The following is a 12,367-nucleotide window of genomic DNA, read 5'->3' as shown; positions in this document are numbered from 1 at the left end:
GATCCTGGGGGTGGACTTTCTTTCGGGGGCTGAGGTGTCTGGTGGTCTTGGTGGACCCTCTGCATCTCAAGCTGAGACCACAGAGTCCTGTGTTCTTGAGTCATTGTCTATAGTCTCTGTTGTTGGAGAGCTCAGTGTGGTCCCTGATGGTCTAGTGGCTAGGATTCGGCGCTTTCACCGCCGCGGCCCGGGTTCGATTCCCGGTCAGGGAATGAGTTATTTAGAGGTTGAGGGAGAGGTGATCAGGTGGTCCACATGATGGTGGAGGTGATGAACTGTGAGTCCATCATGGCTCCACTCTCACCCCCATTGTAGTGTTCTTGGTTCACTCTGCCATGGCCCCATGTTGAAGGGTGACTGTCTCATTCAGGTCCAACCCTTTGTTAGACTCTATTAAGTCACTGACTCCCAAACTCTGTAATCCTCCTTAGTAGCTTTGGTTATTGATGATCTGCAATGGTTTGTGGGGGTGGAGCCTATCCCTCAGGTGAGGGGCGGGGTTTATCCTGGACAGGTCACCAGTCCATGGCAGGGCCATCACATAGAGACAGATTGATTATAAAAATGTTCATCCCCAGTTTGAAGTTAGAGACAGGATTTAAGTGTGGAAGGTTTTTGTATCTTCAATTTAATTCTGAGTGTTGTAAACTGTTTCTAACAAACTCTGCTGTTCAACAGTCAAAATGTTTTCTAACCAAGCTGAATGCTCTCATATACTTTTTAAAGTTGAGTTTCTCTCATGTCCTCCTGAGATCAAAGACAGAATTCTAGGTACAAATAAATACACTATCAAAGCCCTGATGACATCATCATCAATTCTGACTTTGATCTGGAGGCTCTTGCTTTCTTGCTTCAAATAAAAAACGTTGTTCCAGGGAAAAGTCTGCACATAAACACACACACACACACACACACACACACACACACACACACACACGCACACACGCACACGCACACACACACACACACACAGCCTGTCTTCAGTATAAAATGGTCTGTCACGTTCTCTCACGTTGGAAGATTTCTCTGACTCCATTGTGAATAAAGAGATTCTTCATCTGCCACCTGAGTCTTGATCCACTGATTCCTCTGATCCACCTCTTTCTGATCCAACAAGGCTGACATGGATCAGGTGGGTCCATGTCATCCAATCAGGAGGTTTCTCCTCTCAGTTAATTTTCTTCATCCCAGTTTAGATTGATTCTTCTCAGCCTCATGAAGGAGCATCTGATCAGGTGTTTGGCTGCTTGTTGGTGGTAATTCCATAGATTTTAATCTCAGATGTTATAGAATTAATAAGAACATCTTAAAGACCTTTGTCCAACACTTGAAACTCTCCTGTCTGTGGAGGCCCAACTGGCCTTTGGTAGTGAGGTGGTGGATGCATGTGAATGAAATGAGGCTGGTGTTGCTGTGAGGAGCCACTAGAGGGAGACACCTGTCGTTCCTCCCAGCTGACAACGAGGCTTCACAGCTGCATTGGAAGCTGTCCTTTATTGGTCCCAACTGTCTTGAGCTCAGGGGCCAAACTCACCAACAACACTTCCTCCTGGTCATGTGGTCTGTTTGTCAGGAGATTCAATCCAAAGTTGTTGACACACAAGAGAAGAAAACACGTCAAAGTTTGTTCATTTTTATGAATCAAACTGAAAATGAACAGAAGAGTGACAGTGAAAATGGATTCAAAAATAATAAATAATCATGAATAATGAATAAATACTCAGAATTTACTGGCATTTGACTGCATTTTGTGGTTAATCAGTAGATGAAAGAGGAACATATATATTCTATACATGTGATGTACGTACGTGGCTGTGGACAAAAGCGTCTGCTCAATGAAATTGTAGGATTGTAGACTTCTATAAATGTAGAATATAATTGTAGAAATGCTCTCTCTCACCACCCCCAACGTCTGTGCCAGGGTCTCTGGCCAGTGGTCAATGGCTCCTATCACCTGCCCAGGATGGATCCAGCTTGCTTGTCTTTGTAATTCTGCACTTATTAGAGACCTGGAAACAAAGGAATGCTGAAAAAGAGAAAATAGGACCTCACACAAATGGGCTTGTGACAGAAATTAAGATCATTTTGTGAATATCCATCCTCTTCAAATGTGTGTGTGAATGTGGTCGTTGTGGCTGAGTGGTGAAGGCGATGGACTAGAAATCCATTAGGGTGTCCCTGCTCAGGTTGGAGTCCTGCCAGCAACGTTAAACTGTTGATGTTCTATGTCAGGGTGAACGTCCTACCTGTGCCTGATTCAGTGTGGTGGCTCACACCTGAATTTATCCAAACTAGCTAACTTCTTAACGCCAATCTACACAGTTTGAATCATCAAAACCTCAAACTGCAGTAAGAATTTTCAATTCTCTCATCCACAACAATCCTCATCAATAAAATCTGGAAGAAGGAACCGCAGAAAGTCTGCAGGAGAACGTAGACGAGTGCTGCCACCGACCCGTCATGGGGAGGACCGGTAACGTGGTGACCCCACTTCCCAAAAGAAGCCGACCGTCCAGCGCACCCTCATCACCCAATAAGGACCTCGGGGACATCCTGGACTCAGTTGACAGGAAACTAACAAGTTTCGATGCTGGACTCTCTCGTGGAAATCCTCCACAAAGAGCCTCCATGAGTCTCTGGAACTCAGCCAGCAAAAGGTGGCTTCACTGGCCGCTAAAAATCAAGCCCTTCAAGCCTCCAGCCTCCCATCACTGTTTCCTCCCTCTCAAATATGTATCCTGAAATATGGATTTGAGTCTTTAGATGCTGTAACGTCCAAAGATCATATTCTTATTGACCCTCCCCCTTCTTTGTTCCACCATGGAAAGAGGAGAACTCTATTCTAGTTTAGTGGATGAACATAGAGGGACTACACCTGGATCTCTGTGTTTAACAAACAATTGAGTTAAACATCAGGAGTCGTGAGTTTGCTCAAAACTATTGACTTGGAGTGAGTTCAATGAGTTTATAGCCAACAATTCTCCATCAGCAGCACATCCTGCAACAGTGGTGATAAAAACCTTCCTTTTAACAGGCAGGAACCTCGAGCAGATCCAGGATCAGTGGGGACGAGGTTACAAACAAAGGTACCTCAAAACCTCAAAACAGTGATGTCGGAAGAATTGCTCATGATCTCAAAATGATGCGACAGTAATGGAGAAAGAGTTGCTAATGAACTCAAAATAATGCTACAATGATGTTGTAAAAATTGCTAATGAACTCAAAATGATGCTAACAGTAATGTAGTGAAAGTTTCGAATAACCTCAAAGTAATGCTGACAGTGATGTAGTAAGAGTTGCTACGAACCTCAAAATAATGCGACAGTGATGTTGGAAACATTGCCAATGATCTCAAAATGATGCGACAGTGATGTAGTAAGAATTACTAATGAACTCAAAATGATGCTAAAAGTAATGTAGTGATAGTTGCTAATAAACTCAGTGATTCTTTCAGTAATGAAGTGAAAGTTTCGAACAACCTCAAAGTGATGCTGACAGTCATGTGGTAAGAGTTGCTACTAACCACAAAATAATGATACAGTGATGTCGGAAGAATTGCTAATGAACTCAAAATGATGCGAACAGTAATGTAGTGAAAGTTTCGAATAAACCTCAAAGTAATGCTGACAGTGATGTAGTAACAGTTGCTACGAACCTCCAAAAAATGCGACAGTCATTTAGTAAGAGTTGCTAATGAACTCAATTTAATGCTACAGTGATGTTGTGAGAATTGCTCAACAACTCAAAATTATGCTAACAGTAATGTAGTGATAGTTGCTAATAAACTCAAAGTGATGCTGACAGTAATTTAGTAAGAGTTGCTACGAACCTCAAAATATTGCGACAGTGATGTCGGAAGAATTGCTAATGATCTCAAAATGATGCGACAGTGATGTAGTAAGAATTGCTAATGAACTCAAAATGATGCTAACAGTAATGGAGTGAAACTTTCGAATAACCTCAAAGTGATGTTGACAGTCATGTAGTAAGTGTTGCTACGAAACTCAAAATATTGCGACAGTGATGTCGGAAGAATTGCTAATGAACTCAAAATGATGCTAACAGTAATGTAGTGAGAGTTGCTAATAAACTCAGTGATGCTGACAGTAATGTATTAAGAGTTACTAATAACCTCAAAATAATGCTACAGTGATGTCGTAGGAATTGCTAATGAACTCAAAATAATGCTACAGTGATGTCATAAGAATTGCTAATGAACTCAAAATGATGCTAAGAGTAATGTAGTGATAGTTGCTAATAAAATCAGTGATGCTGACAGTCATGTAGTGAGAGTTGCTTCGAACGTAAATAATGCGACAGTGATGTTGGAAGAATTGCTAATGATCTCAAAATGTTGCGACAGTGATGGAGTAAGAATTGCTAATAAACTCAAAATGATGCTAAGAGTAATGTAGTGATAGTTGCTAATAAAATCAGTGATGCTGACAGTCATGTAGTAAGTGTTTCGAACAACCTCAAAGTGATGCTGACAGTCATGTAGTAAGAGTTGCAACTTACCACAAAATAATACTACAGTGATGTCGGAAGAATTGCTAAAGATCTCAAAATGATGCGACAGTGATGGAGTGAAAGTTTCGAATAACCTCAAAGTCATGCTGACAGTCATGTACTAAGAGTTGCTACGAATCTAAAAATAATGCGACAGTAATGCAGTAAAAGTTGCTACGAACCTCAAAATATTGCGACAGTGATGTCGGAAGAATTGCTAATGAACTCAAGATGATGCTAACAGTAATGGAGTGAAACTTTCGAATAACCTCAAAGTGATGCTGACAGTCATGTAGTAAGAGTTGCTAATGAACTCAATTTAATGCTACAGTGATGTCGTGAGAATTTCTCAACAACTCAAAATGATGCTAACAGTAATGTAGTGATAGTTGCTAATAAACTCAAAGTGATGCTGACAGTAATGTAGTAAGAGTTGCTACGAACCTCAAAATAATGCAACAGTAATGTAGTAAGAGTTGCTACGAACCTCAAAATAATGCAACAGTAATGTAGTAAGAGTTGCTACGAACCTCAAAATATTGCGACAGTGATGTCGGAAGAATTGCTAATGGTCTCAAAATGATGCGACAGTGATGTAGAAAGAATTGCTAATGAACTCAAAATGATGCTAACAGTAATGGAGTGAAACTTTCGAATAACCTCAAAGTGATGCTGACAGTCATGTAGTAAGTGTTGCGACGAACCTCAAAATATTGCGACAGTGATGTCGGAAGAATTGCTAATGAACTCAAAATGATGCTAACAGTAATGTAGTGATACTTGCTAATCAACTCAGTGATGCTTACAGTAATGTAGTGAGTGTTTCGAATAACCTCAAAGTGATGCTGACAGTCATGTAGTAAGAGTTGCTACGAACCTTAAAATATTGCGACAGTGATGTCGGAAGAATTGCTAATGAACTCAAGATGATGCTAACAGTAAGGTAGTGATAGTTGCGAAGAAACTCAGTGATGCTTACAGTAATGTAGTAAGAGTTTCGAACAACCTCAAAGTGATGCTGACAGTCATGTACTAAGAGTTGCTACGAACCTCAAAATAATAAGACAGTAATGTAGTTAAAGTTGCTACGAACCTAAAAATAAATACGACAGTGATGTCGGAAGAATTGCTAATGAACTCAAGATGATGCTAACAGTCATGTAGTGATAGTTGCTAAGAAACTCAGTGATGCTTACAGTAATGTAGTAAGAGTTTCAAACAACCTCAAAGTGATGCTGACAGTCATGTAGTAAGAGTTGCTACGAACCTTAAAATAATGCAACAGTAATGTAGTAAGAGTTGCTACGAACCTCAAAAAAATGTGACAGTGATGTCAGAAGAATTGCTAATGATCTCAAAATGATGCGACAGTGATTTAGTAAGAATTGCTAATGAACTCAAAATGATGCTAACAGTAATGGAGTGAACGTTTCGAATAACCTCAAAGTGATGCTGACAGTCATGTACTAAGAGTTGCTACGAACCGAAAAATAATGCGACAGTAATGTAGTTAAAGTTGCTACGAACCTAAAAATAAATACGACAGTGATGTCGGAAGAATTGCTAATGAACTCAAGATGATGCTAACAGTAATGGAGTGAAACTTTCGAATAACCTCAAAGTGATGCTGACAGCCTTTTAGTAAGAGTTGCGAATGAACTCAATTTAATGCTACAGTGATGTCGTGAGAATTTCTCAACAACTCAAAATGATGCTAACAGTAATGTAGTGATAGTTGCTAATAAACTCAAAGTGATGCTGACAGTAATGTAGTAAGAGTTGCTACGAACCTCAAAATAATGCAACAGTAATGTAGTAAGAGTTGCTACGAACCTCAAAATATTGCGACAGTGATGTCGGAAGAATTGCTAATGAACTCAAGATGATGCTAACAGTAATAGAGTGAAACTTTCGAATAACCTCAAAGTGATGCTGACAGTCATGTAGTAAGTGTTGCTACGAACCTCAAAATATTGCGACAGTGATGTCGGAAGAATTGCTAATGAACTCAAAATGATGCTAACAGTAATGTAGTGAGAGTTGCTAATAAACTCAGTGATGCTGACAGTAATGTAGTAAGAGTTACTAATAACCTCAAAATAATGCTACAGTGATGTCGTAGGAATTGCTAATGAACTCAAAATAATGCGAAAGTAATTTCGGAAGAATTGCTAATGATCTCAAAATGATGCTACAGTGATGTCATAAGAATTGCTAATGAACTCAAAATGATGCTAAGAGTAATGTAGTGATAGTTGCTAATAAAATCAGTGATGCTGACAGTCATGTAGTGAGAGTTGCTTCGAACGTAAATAATGCGACAGTGATGTTGGAAGAATTGCTAATGATCTCAAAATGTTGCGACAGTGATGGAGTAAGAATTGCTAATAAACTCAAAATGATGCTAAGGGTAATGTAGTGATAGTTGCTAATAAAATCAGTGATGCTGACAGTCATGTAGTGAGAGTTGCTTCGAACGTAAATAATGCGACAGTGATGTTGGAAGAATTGCTAATGATCTCAAAATGTTGCGACAGTGATGGAGTAAGAATTGCGAATAAACTCAAAATGATGCTCACAGTAATGTAGTGATAGTTGCTCATGATCTCAAAGTGATGCTGACAGAAATGTAGTAAGTGTTTCGAACAACCTATAAGTGATGCTGACAGTCATGTAGTAAGAGTTGCTACTTACCACAAAATAATACTACAGTGATGTCGGAAGAATTGCTAAAGATCTCAAAATGATGCGACAGTGATGGAGTGAAAGTTTCGAATAACCTCAAAGTCATGCTGACAGTCATGTACTAAGAATTGCTACGAATCTAAAAATAATGCGACAGTAATGTAGTAAAAGTTGCTATGAACCTCAAAATATTACGACAGTGATGTCGGAAGAATTGCTAATGAACTCAAGATGATGCTAACAGTAATGGAGTGACACTTTCGAATAACCTCAAAGTGATGCTGACAGCCTTTTAGTAAGAGTTGCTAATGAACTCAATTTAATGCTACAGTGATGTCGTGAGAATTTCTCAACAACTCAAAATGATGCTAACAGTAATGTAGTGATAGTTGCTAATAAACTCAAAGTGATGCTGACAGTAATGTAGTAAGAGTTGCTACGAACCTCAAAATATTGCGACAGTGATGTCGGAAGAATTGCTAATGAACTCAAGATGATGCTAACAGTAATGGAGTGAAACTTTCGAATAACCTCAAAGTGATGCTGACAGTCATGTAGTAAGAGTTGCTACGAACGTCAAAATATTGCGACAGTGATGTCGGAAGAATTGCTAATGAACTCAAGATGATGCTAACAGTAAGGTAGTGAGAGTTGCTAATAAACTCAGTGATGCTGACAGTAATGTAGTAAGAGTTACTAATAACCTCAAAATAATGCTACAGTGATGTCGTAGGAATTGCTCATGAACTCAAAATAATGCGAAAGTAATGTCGGAAGAATTGCTAATGATCTCAAAATGATGCTACAGTGATGTCATAAGAATTGCTAATGAACTCAAAATGATGCTAAGAGTAATGTAGTGATAGTTGCTAATAAAATCAGTGATGCTGACAGTCATGTAGTGAGAGTTGCTTCGAACGTAAATAATGCGACAGTGATGTTGGAAGAATTGCTAATGATCTCAAAATGTTGCGACAGTGATGGAGTAAGAATTGCTAATAAACTCAAAATGATGCTAACAGTAATGTAGTGATAGTTGCTCATGATCTCAAAGTGATGCTGACAGAAATGTAGTAAGTGTTTCGAACAACCTCAAAGTGATGCTGACAGTCATGTACTAAGAGTTGCTACGAACCTCAAAATAATAAGACAGTAATGTAGTTAAAGTTGCTACGAACCTAAAAATAAATACGACAGTGATGTCGGAAGAATTGCTAATGAACTCAAGATGATGCTAACAGTCATGTAGTGATAGTTGCTAAGAAACTCAGTGATGCTTACAGTAATGTAGTAAGAGTTTCAAACAACCTCAAAGTGATGCTGACAGTCATGTAGTAAGAGTTGCTACGAACCTTAAAATAATGCAACAGTAATGTAGTAAGAGTTGCTACGAACCTCAAAATAATGTGACAGTGATGTCAGAAGAATTGCTAATGATCTCAAAATGATGCGACAGTGATTTAGTAAGAATTGCTAATGAACTCAAAATGATGCTAACAGTAATGGAGTGAACGTTTCGAATAACCTCAAAGTGATGCTGACAGTCATGTACTAAGAGTTGCTACGAACCGAAAAATAATGCGACAGTAATGTAGTTAAAGTTGCTACGAACCTAAAAATAAATACGACAGTGATGTCGAAAGAATTGCTAATGAACTCAAGATGATGCTAACAGTAATGGAGTGAAACTTTCGAATAACCTCAAAGTGATGCTGACAGCCTTTTAGTAAGAGTTGCTAATGAACTCAATTAAATGCTACAGTGATGTCGTGAGAATTTCTCAACAACTCAAAATGATGCTAACAGTAATGTAGTGATAGTTGCTAATAAACTCAAAGTGATGCTGACAGTAATGTAGTAAGAGTTGCTACGAACCTCAAAATAATGCAACAGTAATGTAGTAAGAGTTGCTACGAACCTCAAAATAATGCAACAGTAATGTAGTAAGAGTTGCTACGAACCTCAAAATATTGCGACAGTGATGTCGGAAGAATTGCTAATGAACTCAAAATGATGCTAACAGTGATGTAGAAAGAATTGCTAATGAACTCAAAATGATGCTAACAGTAATGGAGTGAAACTTTCGAATAACCTCAAAGTGATGCTGACAGTCATGTAGTAAGGGTTGCGACGAACCTCAAAATATTGCGACAGTGATGTCGGAAGAATTGCTAATGAACTCAAAATGATGCTAACAGTAATGTAGTGATACTTGCTAATCAACTCAGTGATGCTTACAGTAATGTAGTGAGTGTTTCGAATAACCTCAAAGTGATGCTGACAGTCATGTAGTAAGAGTTGCTACGAACCTCAAAATATTGCGACAGTGATGTCGGAAGAATTGCTAATGAACTCAAGATGATGCTAACAGTAAGGTAGTGATAGTTGCTAAGAAACTCAGTGATGCTTACAGTAATGTAGTAAGAGTTTCGAACAACCTCAAAGTGATGCTGACAGTCATGTACTAAGAGTTGCTACGAACCTCAAAATAATAAGACAGTAATGTAGTTAAAGTTGCTACGAACCTAAAAATAAATACGACAGTGATGTCGGAAGAATTGCAAATGAACTCAAGATGATGCTAACAGTCATGTAGTGATAGTTGCTAAGAAACTCAGTGATGCTTACAGTAATGTAGTAAGAGTTGCTACGAACCTTAAAATAATGCAACAATAATGTAGTAAGACTTGCTACGAACCTCAAAATAATTTGACAGTGATGTCAGAAGAATTGCTAATGATCTCAAAATGATGCGACAGTGATTTAGTAAGAATTGCTAATGAACTCAAAATGATGCTAACAGTAATGGAGTGAACGTTTCGAATAACCTCAAAGTGATGCTGACAGTCATGTACTAAGAGTTGCTACGAACCTCAAAATAATGCGACAGTAATGTAGTTAAAGTTGCTACGAACCTAAAAATAAATACGACAGTGATGTCGAAAGAATTGCTAATGAACTCAAGATGATGCTAACAGTAATGGAGTGAAACTTTCGAATAACCTCAAAGTGATGCTGACAGTCATGTAGTAAGAGTTGCTACGAACGTCAAAATATTGCGACAGTGATGTCGGAAGAATTGCTAATGAACTCAAGATGATGCTAACAGTAAGGTAGTGATAGTTGCTAAGAAACTCAGTGATGCTTACAGTAATGTAGTAAGAGTTTCGAACAACCTCAAAGTGATGCTGACAGTCATGTACTAAGAGTTGCTACGAACCTCAAAATAATAAGACAGTAATGTAGTTAAAGTTGCTACGAACCTAAAAATAAATACGACAGTGATGTCGAAAGAATTGCTAATGAACTCAAGATGATGCTAACAGACATGTAGTGATAGTTGCTAAGAAACTCAGTGATGCTTACAGTAATGTAGTCAGAGTTTCGAACAACCTCAAAGTGATGCTGACAGTCATTTAGTAAGAGTTGCCAATGAACTCAATTCAATGCTACAGTGATGTCGTGAGAATTGCTCATGAACTCAAAATGATGCTCACAGTAATGTAGTGATAGTTGCTAATAAACTCAGTGATGCTGACAGTAATGTAGTAAGAGTTGCTACGAACCTTAAAATAATGCAACAATAATGTAGTAAGACTTGCTACGAACCTCAAAATAATGAGACAGTGATGTCAGAAGAATTGCTAATGATCTCAAAATGATGCGACAGTGATTTAGTAAGAATTGCTAATGAACTCAAAATGATGCTAACAGTAATGGAGTGAACGTTTCGAATAACCTCAAAGTGATGCTGACAGTCACGTACTAAGAGTTGCTACGAACCTCAAACTAATGTGACAGTGATGTCAGAAGAATTGCTCATGAACTCAAAATGATGCAAACAGTAATGTAGTGGTAGTTGCTAATCAAGTCAGTGATGCTAACAATAATGCAGTGAAACTTTCAAATAACCTCAAAGTGATGCTGACAGTCATGTAGTAGGAGTTTATACGAACCTCAAAATAACGCGAAAGTAATGTAGGAAAAGTTGCTACGAACCTCAAAATATTGCGACAGTGATGTCGGAAGAATTGCTAATGAACTCAAGATGATGCTAAGAGTAATGTAGTGGTAGTTGCTAATCAAGTCAGTGATGCTAACAGTAATGTAGTAAGAGTTTCGAACAACCTCAAAGTGATGCTGACAGTCATGTAGTAAGAGTTGCTACGAACCTTAAAATAATGGGACAGTGATGTCGTGAGAATTGCTAATAAAATCAAAGTAATGCTGACAGTAATGTAGTAAGAGTTGCTACGAACCTTTAAATAAAGCAACAGTAATGTAGTAAGAGTTGCTACGAACCTCAAAATAATGTGACAGTGATGTCAGAAGAATTGCTCATGATCTCAAAATGATGCGACAGTGATGTAGTAAGAATTGCTCATGAACTCAAAATGATGCTAAAAGTAATGGAGTGAAAGTTTCGAATAACCTCAAAGTGATGCTGACAGTCATGTAGTAAGAGTTGCTACGAACCTCAAAATAATGCGACAGTGATGTCAGAAGAATTGCTAAAGATCTTAAAATGATGCGACAGTGATTTAGTAAGAATTGCTAATGAACTCAAGATGATGCTAACAGTAATGTAGTGATAGTTGCTAAGAAACTCAGTGATGCTTACAGTAATGTAGTAAGAGTTTCAAACAACCTCAAAGTGATGCTGACAGTCATTTAGTAACAGTTGCTAATGAACTCAATTTAATGCTACAGTGATGTCGTGAGAATTGCTCATTAACTCAAAGTGATGCTAACATTAATGTAGTGATAGTTGCTAATAAACTCAAAGTGATGCTGACAGTAATGTAGTAAAAGTTGCTACGAACCTCAAAATATTGCGACAGTGATGTCGGAAGAATTGCTAATGAACTCAAGATGAAGCTAACAGTAATGTAGTGGTAGTTGCTAATTAACTCAGTGATGCTTACAGTGATGTAATAAGTGTTTCGAACAACCTCAAAGTGATGCTGACAGTCATGTAGTAAGAGTTGCTACGAACCTTAAAATAATGCGACAGTGATGTCAGAAGAATTGCTAAAGATCGTAAAATGATGCGACGGTGATTTAGTAAGAATTGCTCATGAACTCAAGATGATGCTAACAGTAATGTAGGGATAGTTGCTAAGAAACTCAGTGATGCTTACAGTAATGTAGTAAGAGTTTCGAACAACCTCAA

At 38.3% G+C, this 12,367-nt stretch overlaps 1 non-coding gene across 1 annotated transcript; it reads left to right on the top strand.

Annotated features, from left to right (window-relative positions):
- The first annotated feature begins 140 nt into the window (after positions 1-140).
- trnae-uuc (transfer RNA glutamic acid (anticodon UUC)) lies at positions 141-212 on the top strand. Its single transcript has one exon. It is a non-coding gene; the product is annotated as a tRNA-Glu (tRNA).
- Positions 213-12,367: the final 12,155 nt, after the last annotated feature.

The sequence above is a fragment of the Aulostomus chinensis genome, chromosome 1, assembly GCF_037954235.1.
Source record: "Aulostomus chinensis isolate RoL2024-O1b breed Wild chromosome 1, RoL_Achi_v1.0, whole genome shotgun sequence".
In the NCBI taxonomy this organism is placed as follows: Eukaryota; Metazoa; Chordata; class Actinopteri; order Syngnathiformes; family Aulostomidae; genus Aulostomus; species Aulostomus chinensis.
The sequence above is the reverse complement of the archived record's forward strand: the minus strand, read 5'-3'. Positions and strand labels throughout refer to the sequence as shown.